At 36.8% G+C, this 15,542-nt stretch overlaps 1 long non-coding RNA gene across 1 annotated transcript in view; it reads left to right on the top strand.

The window, feature by feature from the left end:
• The first annotated feature begins 1,967 nt into the window (after positions 1–1,967).
• Positions 1,968–15,542, top strand: part of LOC126953913 (uncharacterized) — a 40,786-nt gene continuing 27,211 nt past the window's right edge. The window contains exon 1 of the long non-coding RNA XR_007725407.1: positions 1,968–2,256. This is a non-coding gene — a long non-coding RNA (uncharacterized LOC126953913). The remainder of the gene's footprint in view (positions 2,257–15,542) is intronic.

Genomic DNA, 15,542 nt, shown 5'->3' with positions numbered 1-15,542 from the left:
ATGTACTTAGTTTGAAAATAGTCTTCATAATTAAATACAATGCATAAAATCCCCATTTAATGTTCTAAACTTACTATTTTAACTTAGGACCTTTTTTTTAGTAAACCTCTTTTAATGTTGCTTCACTCAAATCATTTGTCTCTTTTTCTCCAGATGTTATGCTTCCTTTAAATAATTGCAAAGAGGTCATATTAAATTAGCCCTCTGTTTCAAAAGTGAAAAGCTCCAGTGAGCAAAGACAAATGTTTATGGCAAATTGGTTAGTAAAATGCTGTCTCATGAGAACTGGACATTAAACTGGAAATGTTTAACATCTCCTTGGTCAATCTCAATTCTTCCTTCAGTCACCGAAAATTATTTTTAGTTTAATCACAACTCATCACACTGTACACATTGAGATTGCTACTTTACTCCTTTAATTAAAAACAAAAACAAATAAAAATATTTTTATTTGGCTTTGCTAAAAGAAACTGGTTTAGTTCTATCACTGTGTATCAGAATTCTACTTCAATCTCAGTGATTATATTTTCTTGACATTTAATCAGACTGTAGTGATTTTCAACCATAGATTTTAAAAAAAAATGCTTATAAATTAATATAAATAAAGTGCTTAAAACAGTGTCAGAAATAATGCCTTACATAGTAAGAGTTACATAAGTACCTGCTATTATTACTGGGCTCCACTGAAGACTAACTAAATCCAAATCTATGGAGATTAAGTGTAGCCATCAGAATCATCAGAATATTTGGGCTAAGGCACTGGTACTTTGCCAAAGCCCTCTATGTGATGGCAGTGAGCCATCAGCATTGAGAAACATTGATTGTACCATGTGCCAATGAAGCAAATTTAATAGCTTAAATGTCAGAAAACCTGATCAGTCTCATTCTATGTACCACTGATTTAAAAAAAAAAAAAAATAATAATAATAATAATAATAATAATCTACCATTTTCTAGGCACTGTGCATGTCAAAGACATTGAAAATGAGTAAGACAATCTTTACCCTCAAGCAGCTAGCAATCAGTTAATTAAACAGACTATGGCCCAATAAATACAGAGTAATTCTTTAAGGGTAAGAATAGTGATATTAACTAAGGGTGTGGGCCAAATAAACTATTAGCCAATTCTACTTGAATAAAGTAAGGAAGGCTCCCAGGGAGAGAGAAAATTGAAGTGACCCTTAAAGGATTAATGAAGTTGTGTTGGGTGCAAAATGAAGGGAAAGACACAGAAAGAAAGGGAAATCACATGTTTAAGAATTATTATGTAAAAGTTTAAGCAGAAGATGTGATGTGGGTGAAACTGCATAGATTCGAAGGGCTTGAAAACCGGGCCAAGAAAGTGTGATGTTTTCCTGTAGGCAAAGGGGAACCAAAGACGCATTTTAAGAAAAGGAGTAAAATGATCATTCCTGCAACTTATATCTCTCTGTCTTCATGTACTAAGAGCAGCAATAAACACACCCATACAGACTTAGGTCCTCACATGATCATGCTAGATAGACAGAAACCAAGTTTGAACCTCAGCCAATCTCATTTACATGGCAGAGCTCTACCCTAAAATATAAGAAAGCGAAGCAAGTGGGACATTCTTAGTTTTGTGGAACTTGAAAATCCATATCTTCCAGTCATTTAAGAAGAGGATGAACCAAAAAGCCTTCCAAGGATCTTTAATTGTCGACATTGGCTAATAATTTCTTCTTTCTAAAGGGAAAATAATAAAAACTATATTCTCCAGAAAGTCATAGATCTCTTTATGCTGTGGGGAAAGTTTTAAGGACATAGCAAGCATAATATTGCCAGGAAAAAGATAATCTAGGATATTCTTGGATGTTGTCTCCAGATGTTGAGTTTTAATTCTATCCTGATTTAGACAGTGAACTATTAAAATATGGAAAATATGATTATAATTTATGTTCTTCCATATAACGACTCAGGGGATTTCTTATTTTGTTATTAGAGGGGAGCAAAGCTATTGTTTTAAGTAGGACAAAAGCCCACATCTGCTCTTGTGCAAGTTACTCCTGGCTGCATCAGGCTTTCTAAGCATTGACTGTGGATGTGCGTGCAGCCGCACCCTCTCCTGGAATTCCTATTGGTCTCCTCCTTGTCCTAAGCTGCTGCTCAGGAGCTCACTGTAAATGAAACTATGTTGCTGCCGTTTGAAGTCAAAGTGAATTGATAACTGACTCAGTAATTGGCAACTACTCCTCTATCAATGTGTATGCACATGGAGACTCGGACCGTCAGATAAGGGTAAGTGGCTAAAATTTTATCATTGCAATGTGGACTGCTAAAGATAAACAGTGTTTACCGGCCCCCTAAAAGAGTAATCTTGACTTGGAAAAGGAAAATGGTTTCATCTGATCTTAACATGGAAACATTCAGAATAAGCCTCAGCAGAAATGCTCACTTGCAGAGTTTTAGACAAGGCTATTCCAAGGCCAAAGATTTATTTTTGCATACTGCAAAGGCCAATTTCCTGTTTCATGCTCTATATACAGACGTCCACAACAAATAATACCTGATGGAGATCCCTTTCTGTTTCTGAGAAACAAAGTGTTAAGACTGACATGGGTCAGTGAAATCATTTTTTGCTCTAGATCATGCCCCAGAAGAAGAGGATATTGTCTCTCTTCCAAGATTTGAAATCTGTCCTGAATCCGTGGCCCATGCAGATGCTGGTATGCTGCTTGGTATTTGGGGATTTCTTGCTGATGAATATGATATTTGCTTGGCTGCAAAGAGAAACCAGAGAAAAATAAAGAAGTGCTTTTGTTGGTAACATATTGTGGGGTCAGAATGTTGTTTTAGTGACTCACTTGAAAAAAAATGTGGTAGGAAACTAAATTCAACCCCGTGACAGAGTGCTATGGCTTTTGTTTAACAATAACTCCAGCCAACTCACTGGTGAAGACGCTTTTTACATAGGCTGGTTTTACATGATTCCAAAATATCCAGTAAATTTAATTCTAAAATCTAGTTCAATAATCTGGCTATTTTGCTCGAGAAATGTTAAACCTGAAGTAAACTGCTTCGGACAAATACTATATAAAACCAACATTCTGAGTAACAGATTAATTGATTAATGAATAGTGACCTGAAATTTTGGGATGCTTTGGTACTGTATTAGTCTGTTCTCACATCGCTGTGAAGAAATACTCAAAACTGGGTAATTTATAAAGGAAAGAAGTTTAATTGACTCCCAGTTGTGCATTGCTGGGGAGGCCTCAGAAAACTTATAATCATGGCGGAAGGCGAAGAGAAAGTACCTTCTTCACAGGGAAGCAGGACAGAGGGAGTGCAAGCAAGAGAAGTGCCAGACACTTATAAAACCATCAGATCTTTTGAGACTCACTCACTATCACGAGAACAGCATGGGGGAAACCACCCCCATGATCTAATTACCTCTACCTCATCCTGCCCCTGACACATGAAGATTATGGGGATTATAAGGATTACAATTCAAGATGAGATTTTGGTTGAGGACACAGCCAAACCATGTCAGGTTTTTTATAAACAAATTAATACAGCTCACAGTTCCTGGAACCCACCACTTTATTATCATCTCTGCTTCTTGGCCTCTAGGTTAGACAATATATTTCTCAACCAGAATAGCCCCATTGTCATTGGAATACAGGAGGAGCTGGTAGGAGGGTATAAGTGACCATCTCAGAGCCATGCCCTCCCTCATTGAGGCATTCTGTCACTCACTTAGTTTGTTTTTGGTTTTGTTAAAATCCCTTTATTAGAGTCTTCATTATAGTCTGACTTTTTTCTTTATACTAATGCATCTTCCACAGCCATAATTCATGACATCTGCATTTCTATCTGCACACTTATCCACCTCTATTACCTTCATCTGATACAGAATTTTATTCCATCTTCATCTTTCAAACATTATTCAGATTTTAAGGTCAAGCCCAAAGCTATTTCTTCTATAAAGAAACGCATACATTCCCTCTTGTTTCATGCAATGGCTCCACTAAAACTAAATTTATAGTTTTATTACAGCACATTCTGACTGTGTTATGATTCTTTGTGTCCATGTCTGTGCCACCACTAAATTGTTAGCTCCTTGAGCACTGCACTTCTGTTTACTCATGGGGACCCATTCCTCTTCAATTTCGTATTTCTATACCAAGCACAGTTATTCAGCTAGTAGGTGAGTAACACATTTGTTTAATTGATGATGCTCACATCCTTCAAATAAATGTATCAGATGACAAAGTGGTGTGGGGGTAGTGGGAAAGAAAGAGGGAAATGAGGGAAAACAAAGAGAGAGACAATGTCAAATTGGAAATTCAACCTGATTTAACATCTAATACATAATTACTCATGTTGGCAAACATCATAAGGAAAAACTCAAATGTGATCGCTCCGCATGTTTTCCTTTAATATATTTATTCATGCACAAACAATATCAAGGTTTCCCATGATTAAAACATGGATATTTCTACTTGGCTTCCTTTTGGACACACTGCTTCAGAACAAACCAAGTCTGATAATAAAGTAAATCTTCTCACTATGCCTTAACAACAACCCCATCCCTTGTTTTAAAACAATAATTTGCTGTCGAAATACTATACTTCCCTCAAGGAAATGAAAGGAGAATACAGAGCCAGGGCACACTAATGTAAAACAGCACCACAAGTTAAAATGCAATTCACATCAGCATGGAAATTAATGAGTGGGTGGTTACTGCTACAAAATAAAAGGACATAGTAATCAGAAATTAACTATCTATACCATAGGAGTGAAGCTTTTTCATAATGAACCTATAAAAAAGGAGTGAGATTTTTGTATAATACATTTACAGAGGGAGTATTCTATTAAATGCATTTTTTTCCCAATAAGATTCAGTATTCTTGGGAAATTCAGGAAGGATATTGGTTTTTGGTGGCCATAACTGATCCACTGGGAATTTTATATTCAATTTTGGGAATGTTCAGGATTTGTGTTTTACTATCTATATAGATAGTTGACCTTGCTTTTTTTTTTTTTTTTTTTTTTTTCCCCCCCCAAATGTATGACACTGGAGGTTTAAGGGTCTTGTCTTTTTAACAGAGATTTAACTGGCCCCACCATTTGGATTTGGTTTGACTATTAAAAATAGAATCTAAAGATTTTACACTATGCATCCCAAATTGTGAACCTTTGTTCTCTGCCAATACTATACTTAAGATTTCTAACACTTAGCAATTTTCTAACATTGTGGTTGAGGTCATCTTTGAAAAACCTACATTTATATTTTTCCCCTTGTGATGCAGAATCAATATGTTACTGGCTGAGAAAAAGTGAAACACTCCATTCACTTTAGACTGTTGAGTGAAAATGCAAATGAGCAGGCAGCAAATCTTGCATGTTATGCAAACACAGAAGCTAAAAAAAGTATTTCTGATCACTGGCTCTCTTGTTGGAAATATTAAATTTGTCCAGGTTTCAGATTTTTTAAGTCTCAATATCCTGCACTTTTTAAAAGAGGAGTTTCATAAAGAGCATGCATAATTACCAGAAGAAAACCTGTACTAATCATGCAACACTTCACATAAGAATTTCCATCTAACTTTCCACATGCTTTCTACAAAGCCAAGCCTTTCTTTTCTTCTTCTTCTTCTTTTTTTTTTCAGGCCAATAAGACTATCAAATAATATCCACCTTATATAGCCATGAAAATACACATGACATAATGGAAAATCAATTGAAACACCAGGACTAAAAGTAAAGTGAAATCTCTAGATTTTAGGATTTTCTTGAAAAGTTACCCACAATGTCAAAACATTTAAATTTGGTTTAGATGTGGAGAGAACTGTTTGGAATTTATACAAGAGAGCTTGAAAATTTAATAATGGACATCAGTGTATTTGTTTTTTATAAAGGACAGCAGAACTCCTCACAAGACACTTTTGTTTACTTCAGCCTTTCTTGCTGCCTGTCACGGGATGCTACATTCTTAGTGTTTCCTTTCAGAACAGGAATTCTCAAACATAAGAAAGCCTCCAAGTCCCCTGGCGGGCTGGGGTCCAGCTGCAGATTTCTGATCCAGTAGGTCTGGAGTTGGGTCTGGAAACTGCATGTCTAACAAGACTCCAGGATTACTGAGCTGCTGGCCTGGGGACTGCACTTTGGACTTCTCTGATTTAAGAGGGGGCAGCGTGAAGAAGCTTGGAAGCATGAGGGAGAAGGAGGACAGGAGCCAGGAGAGAGATCTATGGAAAGAAGCTGAGTCTGTGAAGCTGTAGAAACAAGGGGCTGCCTCAGTAGCTAATCTATGGAGAGTAGGGTCTTGAAAATACTCCATGTGGTCAGACTGAACCAAGAGATATGAGAATGAAGTAGCCTACAGAATAAGAAATAAGTGCCAGAAAAAGTTTAAAAGGGAAAGATAGATCATAGACCAAGCCCTTTAAAAAATGACAACAACTAAGACAGATAGATTACAAGGAAAAATCATCCTGCATCTTAAAATATGATCATTTTCCAGTCCTCCTGTCCTCTACCCTAATGGAAAGTGGTAGAAGCTTCCCCTACAAACTAGCAAAACAGGTGTGAATTTCATTCCACTGACTGTAGTGGACAGGAAGCACCATTCTCCTGATTATTCAGTACTTAACTTTATTGCCGAATCCAAGTGCTATCCCAGCTTGGAAAATGCAGCCTCAGTTATTTTTGAAGTGTCTTCTCTCCTCCAGGTTGGGATGTGGCTCAGAAATCTTAGACTAGTCCCAGGCACAGTGTGGAGTTCAATGTTACGTGTTCATCAGGTATCAATCCTCAACCCACATGAGTCATCCTCAGTATGTCCGTGGGCTTTCTCCCTATCAGCTGCTTCCTCACACTGTTACTATGAGACTCTCTTATGAAGCATCTATGGCTCAGTCTGACTAAAGGCACTGCAGAGCAACTCCTTGCTAGATTCTTCTGGGTTCTCCATCCCAGGAAGCAGAGTTGCCGCTGCTCCAGCACTCACAGACTATTTGCTCCTCTCCCCCTACAGGCTGGAGGGGAATCTCATTTCAGTTTGTGACTGGGGTCCCCTAACTCCTCGGCTTCTACACATAATTCTCTGGGACTTAAAAATGTTTTTGTCACTTTTACTTATTTCACAGTTCCCCAATTTTTAGGATTTAGGCACAAATGTCTGAGAGTCCGACACTTATAGGAGCCATAGGGACAGAATACATAAGAGAACCAAGTTGTAATATAAAAAAGACTGATAGTGAGTGCTGTACACTGGGAAGGGAAAGAACCTCAAAAAGCTTTAATATTAAAAAATTTTTAACTGTGGAGGCCAAACAACACACTTATTTGGGTCAATGGTACAGCAGGCTTCGCATTTGTGAGCATAGTTGAGATTAATGGAAAGCAAAGATGTTTTCTGCTTTCCTCCTGGCTATTCATGAGGAATTGAGTATAGTACATGCTCTATTTTCATGAAGACAAGAATTGTTTTGCTAGTCTTGTTCACAGTTGTATCCCCAGCAGGTAAAACAGTGCTTGGCACACTATAGATGCACTCAGTAAATATCTGCTGAATGGCTGAATAAATAAATAACTAAATATGTAACAGAAACAAGTACATTATCATCTTAAAATATTATCCAGCCCTACTATCTTTAGTCTGTGCAAATCACGCTGATGATTAAATGCCACATTGTATAGAAGATATGTGTGTGTGTATATATATATATATATATCTCCAAGGTCCCAGCCCTTTTCCTTGCTGATATGGTTTGGCTCTGTGTCTCCACCCAAATCTCATGTCAAATTGTAATCCCTAGTATTGGGAGAGGGACCTAGTGGGAAGTGATTGAATCATGGAGGAGGACTTGCTGTTCTCGTAATAGAGTTCTCAAGAGATCTGGTTGTTTAAAAGTGTGTGGCACTTAATCCTTTATTGTCTCTCTTCCACCTGTTCCAGCCATGTAGGACGTGCCAGCTTCTCCTTTGCCTTCCACCACGATTGTAAGTTTCCTGAGGCCTCCCAGTCATGCTTCCTGTATAGCCTGTGGAAACGTGAGCCAATTAAACTTCTTTTCTTTATAAATTACTCAGCCTCAGGTAGTTCTTTATAGCAGTGTGTGAATGGACTAATACACTTGCACTACCCCCCATACCACTCTCTGGACACAGCAGTAAAACTGTAACTTCCTGATAAAATGTGGAATGTACTGGACTGAGGCTAAATTAGACAAATATGTTTACATCTGATATGTGGTGGCTAAAATAAAACAGAAGCTTAGGGTATTATTACAGATTTCCGTGGTTTCAAAGAAGGTCAAGAAATAACCTGAGGAACCCAAGCTTAGAAGCTGAGAACTTGATCTGAACTAATTTGTACTGTGCTTCTCTTATTCACTAAAAAGCTGTTTAATTCCCTTGGGAAAAATATTATCATTATATTTCTACCACTTATTCACTTGTCTTCTACAGTCAGGCTCAGGAGTTCATGGCTTTCTGCCTGCAGCTTCCTCTTTTATCTGAGGCTATTCTATGAGGTCCCAAACCACTGGAAAGAAAGAAAACTAATCTTCTCTGATCTGCACGGTTGCTTTCACCCATGAATTGCTTCCCTTGGTGAAGCCTTAAGCATTAAGCCAGGAGCACATGAGCTCTGATAAAACACTCTGGAGGAAGAGAGATTTGCTATTGCAGCTGTTCATTATTTGTGAACTTCTCCAGTGTTTGTCCTATTAATATGTCCAGTTCCAGGAACATTTTGATAAGAGAAAAGAATATTTTGAAGTCCATGTGCCCTTAAGCACGAACAGTCACTGCTCATTCCTACTTTGTAGTAAGGATCATCTCCAACTATTTGGGCCTCATGGCCTCCATTTCAATTTAGTGCACTTTATAACCTCCCTTCTCAGGTACCCACTAATCCAGGACTTTTCATCCTTTCTACTGCTGCTGTTGGGAGACAATATACAAGAGGTGTGGCTTGCAGCATACTGTGATAGAAAGAGCATGACATGTGAGGTTAGGAGATCTGGGTTGGACTTACATTTCTACCAGTTACTCACATGGATTTGTTTAATTGCCAACCTTCTAAAACACATGCTGTAGTGAAAACTGAAAATATATAGCAGGATGACTGTGAGGTGCACATGAGATAAAAATATGAGAAGGTACTTTGTAAGAAGTAAAGAACAATAAAAATGCTAGTCATTGTTGTTGATAATATTAACACTCTGAGTAGGAACAGAGTGGGAGGCAAGAAGGAAGATGGTGAGTGGGAAATTAAGTGTGCTGGTAACAGAAAAGACAAAACTGGGAGTCCTAGGACTCTTTGATACATGGTAGTTGGTTGGGGTAGGATGTGGCATCAGAGAACAAGGGCTGACTAATCATCATGTGAGTAATCTTCTAGTTATTGCCCCAAAAGAAGAGAATGAATGATTTGGCCTGCAAAAGGGAGGGTGTGGAAAGATGAGGCATTCAATTTGAGACTTTAACAGTTTGTGCCCTCTTTTCAACATAGCAGCCACCCTAACATTGCTGGAGGAGGAGGAAGAAATTTGAACATAATATAAAGAATATAATAAGTAAGCCTGAGATAAAATGATGACTGAGACCATGCTGGTCCTTCCTGTAGTTTATGGTTAATAACAGAAAATACTTCTTAATCCCTTCTGCGGTCTGCCCAGACTCACCAAGACCTAGGTTGCGACAAAGATAGCCAGTTGCCTACAGAAAGACCTGTTCTCTCCTATCCTTCTCAGTATCCTTATCTTTCCCTGGGTATATTGCCACCCAAAACAAAAGGCTACCTACCCAGACACTCTTACACTTGGATGTGGGGACAAGGCTAATTTCTGTTCATGACATATAGTGAGAATGTTTGTCAGACTTTAAGTAGGACCCTTTTATGGAACTGACTCAGTTGGGAGGGTTTCTTTCATGGCCTTTTGCCATTCTTCCTTTCTCTGGCCAGCTACATGGACATGATGTCTGGGTATCCAATCCTCTACCACCACTGTGCTGTTTCTTACATAGTTGAGCTCCCATCAATCAATCTACATTTGCTCAGACACCATCCCCAGAAAACAATAATGTATTATTACGCTATTCTTTTCTGGGGATGGTGTTTGAACAAATGTAGACTGATTGGTAGGAGCTCAACTATGTGTGAGCATAATGACCATCACACTACTCGAAGCAAAACCAAGGCAAAGGGAAAAAGATCCTTGGTGGCAGTATGTATCTTACAAAATAGAGCTTTTCCAAAGATTCAGGTTATGAGGATAAGAGAAGATTTATATATCTTCTGTAGATTCTGACAGAAGATAATTACCTTAGTTAGGTGAAGGCTTTCTACAATCTAGAGATTAAGATGGGTACCAGGTCCAACAAACATCCTTATAGTCTTATAAAGCAATGCATGAGATAAGAAAGAAATAGACCTTTGAGTCTGTGATGGTTAATATTGAGTGTCAACCTGATTGGATTGAAGGATGCAAAGTACTGTTCCTGGGTGTGTCTGTGAGGGTCTTTTCAAAGGAGATTAACATCAAAAGGTGTGTCAGTGGACTGGGAGAGGCACTCCCACCCTCGATCTGGGTGGCCACCATCTAATCAGCTGCCAGAGTGGCTAGAATAAAGCAGGCAGAAGAAGGTGGTAGGAGCTTACTTGCTAAGTCTTCCAGACTTCATCTTTCTCCCGTGCTGGATGCTTCCTGCCCTTGAACATCAGCCTCCAAATTCTTCAGCTTTTGGACTCTTGAACTTACACCAGTAGTTTTCCGGGGCTCTCGGGACTTCAGCCATATACTGAAAGTTGCACTGTCGGCTTCCCTGCTTTTGAGGTTTTAAGAATTTGGACTGGCTTCCTTGCTCCTCAACTTGCAGACAACTTATTATGGGACTTCACCTTGCGACTGTGTAGGTCGATTCTCCTTAATAAACTCTCCGTCATATATACATCTATCCTATTAGTTCCAACACTCTAGAGAACGCTTATTAATACAGAATCTGAAGACAGGAAAGAGAAGTTCACCTCTGACAATTATCTACTATAATGCACAGAAAAATACCTGAAAAATTAACCAATTTTTTTTTCTTTCTTTGCAGGGATTTTCGTTGTTGTGGGGGTTTTTGTGTTGGTTTTTTTGTTGTTGCTACTGTTGTTGTTTATGCTCTTGTGGTGATACTATTGTTTTTCTGACTGTCATCCCCCAAAAGATACAAAGAAGGTAGTCTCTATGACACAGGAGTAGAAAGCTATAACAAGTGCAAAAGTTAAGGTGTAAAAGCTTTAGAATGAGTTTTAAAATAAATACAATAGGAGAGTTTCAAAAAACTTTAAAACAGTAGGGTTCAAAAAACTTTAAAAATAGTAAAAAACTGTAAGCCACATTGATAGTGGCAAATAGTAAAATATATGCTGGAAATTGAAAAAGATGATATAATAATAATGTAATAACACATTTAAGAAGCACTCTCAATATGTAGAAGCTGAGGAAAAAGAGGAAAATGATAGAGGAAAGATAATTGATATGGCAGACAGAGACTATGGAACCAACATTCAAATAATTGTTACTAAGAAAAAAAGTAAATAAATTGGACAAAAACAATAATCAAAGATGTTACAAAATAAAAGTTCCTGAGTTTAAAAAAAGGGCCATGAAAAAGAGAGAAATAATGATATATCATACCTATTTTTATTTTTAAAAAGTAGTGTATAAAAGTCTAGGTACAAAACATATATACATGTAATACACTCAAGCACAAAAGTGATACTGGCCTCAAATTTCCCCTTTAAAATACAAAAAGCTAAAAAGCGATGGTGAAAATGTAGTTTTTTAAAGGCTATAAAGATATAATCAAATACAACATTTACCCAGCTAAAAATATGGGGAAAGGTATTCCGATATGCACTAATTGAAATTAAATAATAAGAAAGAAAATTACTATAAAGGAAATATCATGTAATTACTGTGATAATAAGGTTACAACAGTGGAAAAATGGAAAAATCTAGGTTAAATATAAGATTATCTAAGACATTATCAAAATTATTTCAAGGAGCAAAAATATGCTAATAACCATGAAAAATAATGAAAGAGTTATCAAAATGTACCTCTGAAATAACCACTGAGACCAGTAAATTCAATATAAAATTTAATAAATAAATATCATGCTGTTTAAATATTTTCAGAATACATAGAATAATTTCAACTTCCCACATCTTTATATAAAACTAGCCATAACTCTGGTGGCAAAATTGTTATCAATAGTTCAAATAGAAATTATAATATAATGTGTTATAAACATATTTATATACACCTAAATGATATAAAATTTTAAAGTAGTTACACAACTCTAAATAAATGACATAAAATATATTTCAAGATAGATTAATGTTTTAAATTTTTTAAAAAATTAACCAAAGCAGTATATATCCACAGTAGAAAAAAATTTTAAACAATTAAACACAGCCTGTCTCATAAAAAAAGATAAAAAGAAAAACAAATGGAAAGATAGTTTAGACTTCCAAGGTGAGATAGTAGAGATAAGCCTGATAAAAGAATGTTCCTACCCCAACGCTTGATGAAAGGAACAAGAAACACAAAAAACAAATTTTGAAAAGAAGTGCCAAACGAATGAATAAAAATTGCTTTCTTGGTTCAGGAAGTTTTTAAACTTATCTGCATCTTTCAGAAGAAATGATAGGAAAAGTAGATGATTAATCAATGCCTCAAAAGTCTTAATGGTATTCCTAAAAATGAGGAGAAGCTGAAGAAGTGGGTTGTTGGAAAAAGAGTCAGGAAAATAGCTATGCAAGCACCCCTACCAAAGGTACTAAATAGAGGAAGAGAAAAATTTCATTGACTGTCATTCTACGCTCTACTAGCAGGGGAGAGGAAAAGAGAGGGCTCTGAAAAACACCAGCAATAAGTTGCAGAAATGAAAACAGAAGAGTAGATAAATAGGAACAAACAAACAAAAAACCTGTGAGCACCAAAACCTGACAAATTAAGCAGAAGATTATGTCACCTCTACCCCAATTAACTGTAATGTAATCAGAAGACTGAACTGAAGTGAGTAGGAAGAGAACACATCCCTAGTTTGGTGGAGTTTATTGTAATACAGAAAATTTGCTCAACTCAAAGAAGAAAAAGTGGAGCCTAAGTTTTCTGCCTTCTCCACTCTCATACTTGAGGCTAGAGAAAAATTCAGTGATAGCAACACTCAGGCATCAGAGTACAGCTCTGAAAGAGGCCAAACTGGAGAGACCTAGTGGCAAAAGTATCCTAGAGAATTCACTTAGACACACTTTCAGAGCAAAAAGAGAGTTTGGGAACTGCCCACAGTAAGCATGAGCAAGGCTAAAAGAAATGACATTGCAGTTATGCATAACTACAACAAAAATGCAGAGAGGAAAAGTGACATGGCGTAGAAAAGAGACAGCAAAATTTGAGACAGAAATAAACCATATTTAAGAGCACAATAAACTCCTTGAACTTGCTTCACAGTGTGCAAGAACTTAGAATAGGAAGCCAAAAATATGAAAGCTCGTAAAACAACAGAAGTAGATATAAAGGAAGATGACAGAAATAAATTGAGATTCCAACAACATCGTTAGAACCATTACATGTCTCTTTGATAAATTAGAAATAGCAAGAAAAAAGACAAGCAAGCTGAATGTCATATTAATGGGACTGAGGAAAGGCCTGGGATAATATTAACAAATTAGAACTAAACTTATAGAGGGCAAAGTAACAGGATATTTTATGTCCTTATCATTGTAACCCAAGAAAATGAAACAAAAAATAAAAATATTAAAAAGAAAAGGCTCTGAAACTAAAGAGAAGCACAGTAGGGGACAGACCTTGTCACCTAGGAAATAAATGTAGACAGAAGGATCAACCTGGCAGCCTATCCTGGTTAAGTTGTTAAGATTCAAGGAGAAGGAAATATTTTTTTCAGCCATCCAGACAGAAAGAGCAAGTCAAATAAAAGAGAGGAAACCAGGTTGGTTGCTGACCTCCCCACAGCAAGAAATTAACCCAGAAAATACTAGAACAAATATATAGAATATATAGAAAGTAGAAAAGTTCCTCTTCAAAGCTCGTCTTGGTTTAAAAATGAAATAATAGACACTAGAAATAATAGCTTCTTACTCTAAAGCCTCCTATCAACTATTAGTTCTTACACTTTAGCACAGTTAGTTGCTTTGGCTCACTCAGGCATGTCTGAATAGGCCCAGGCAAGTCCTAGCTCATAGCTTATGTGTCTTCCTCTTTTGGAAATGTTATTGCTTCCTTAAACCTTTCATAAGCAACTTCCTCTCCTTCCTTGTTCTCCCTTGCACTTACCTATTTAGGAAAGTTTTAGGTTATTAGCAAATTGGGTATCAGTTTAAGACTGTGAGGTCCAGCTCCAGCCAATGGATGCAGGACACAGCAGTAAGGATGACCCAAATGCATAAGGGATAAATATGTTGCTTTTCCTTTGTTGAAGTGTGCTCTTGCCATTGTTCAATCTACAGAAAGTAAAAATGGCCTTGCTGAGAGATTGTTTGTCTCCATGCTGACTCTTCTTAACAGCACCAATTATCTATTTCTAACAGAATATCCTGAAGGAAAAAAAAAATTCAAGACATATTGTAGCCAGACATGTTAGTTTAGGAATAAGGGCAACACTCAGACATTCTGAAATATAAGAGAACTTAGGAAACATTATGCATGAGAACTTTCTGAGGAAAAAAAAAAAATGCAAATAAAGCCCACCAAGAAATGACTGGAAAAGCCATAGCAAAACGACTAGTTCAGTACTCAGTGCCATGAAATGATAGTGCAATGTCAAAAAAATTATAAGCCTGGAGATGCCAACTCTAATGCCTATATGGGTGAGATATAAAAGTAATTGAAACAGGTTGGATTCAGTGAAGTGGAGAGCATACATGCACTATCAAAATGAGGTAGCCACAGACAATTTTGTGTTAAGAAAATGAAAAATGTAGTTAACAAGATGTCATATTACTACATCGTTGATTTTTTCAAGAAAATCCAGAAATCCAAACTTTTGTATTAATTCTCCCAACTTTTGAATTCCAGCAACAAAATTAACTTTATTCAATTTTGTTGGGGAAAAAGTTTATCTGTTGGCTGGACAAACTGGTAAGTGACTAGTTTGTCACCTGTGGAAAATAAAATGAGACCCCAAAATGGTGCTCCCAGTCAATCTAACTTTGAAGAGAGACAGTAGACCCATAGCCACCAATGTGAAATAATTCAAAAGACAGCAATATTTATGGACCTGCCTTGAAAATTCTACTTGATGATAGAAAGTGGGCAATAAATGAAATGGAGAAACTGTGATAAGACTGTTGGTGAACACTAAATCAATCCAAATATAGAACTAAACTTAAATGACTATAGGAATTATACTTACTGAGAAACAATACAAATATTGACAGTGTAAAAGCAATGTTTATATACATATATGACTAACAGGTGGTGGGAAGAAGTGTAAGCATACAAGACTAATCTATAATTTTTAGAAAGATATTCCAACATCCTAATGTTTACACAATCACTTC

Source organism: Macaca thibetana, chromosome 4 (assembly GCF_024542745.1).
Source record: "Macaca thibetana thibetana isolate TM-01 chromosome 4, ASM2454274v1, whole genome shotgun sequence".
In the NCBI taxonomy this organism is placed as follows: Eukaryota; Metazoa; Chordata; class Mammalia; order Primates; family Cercopithecidae; genus Macaca; species Macaca thibetana.
The sequence above is the reverse complement of the archived record's forward strand: the minus strand, read 5'-3'. Positions and strand labels throughout refer to the sequence as shown.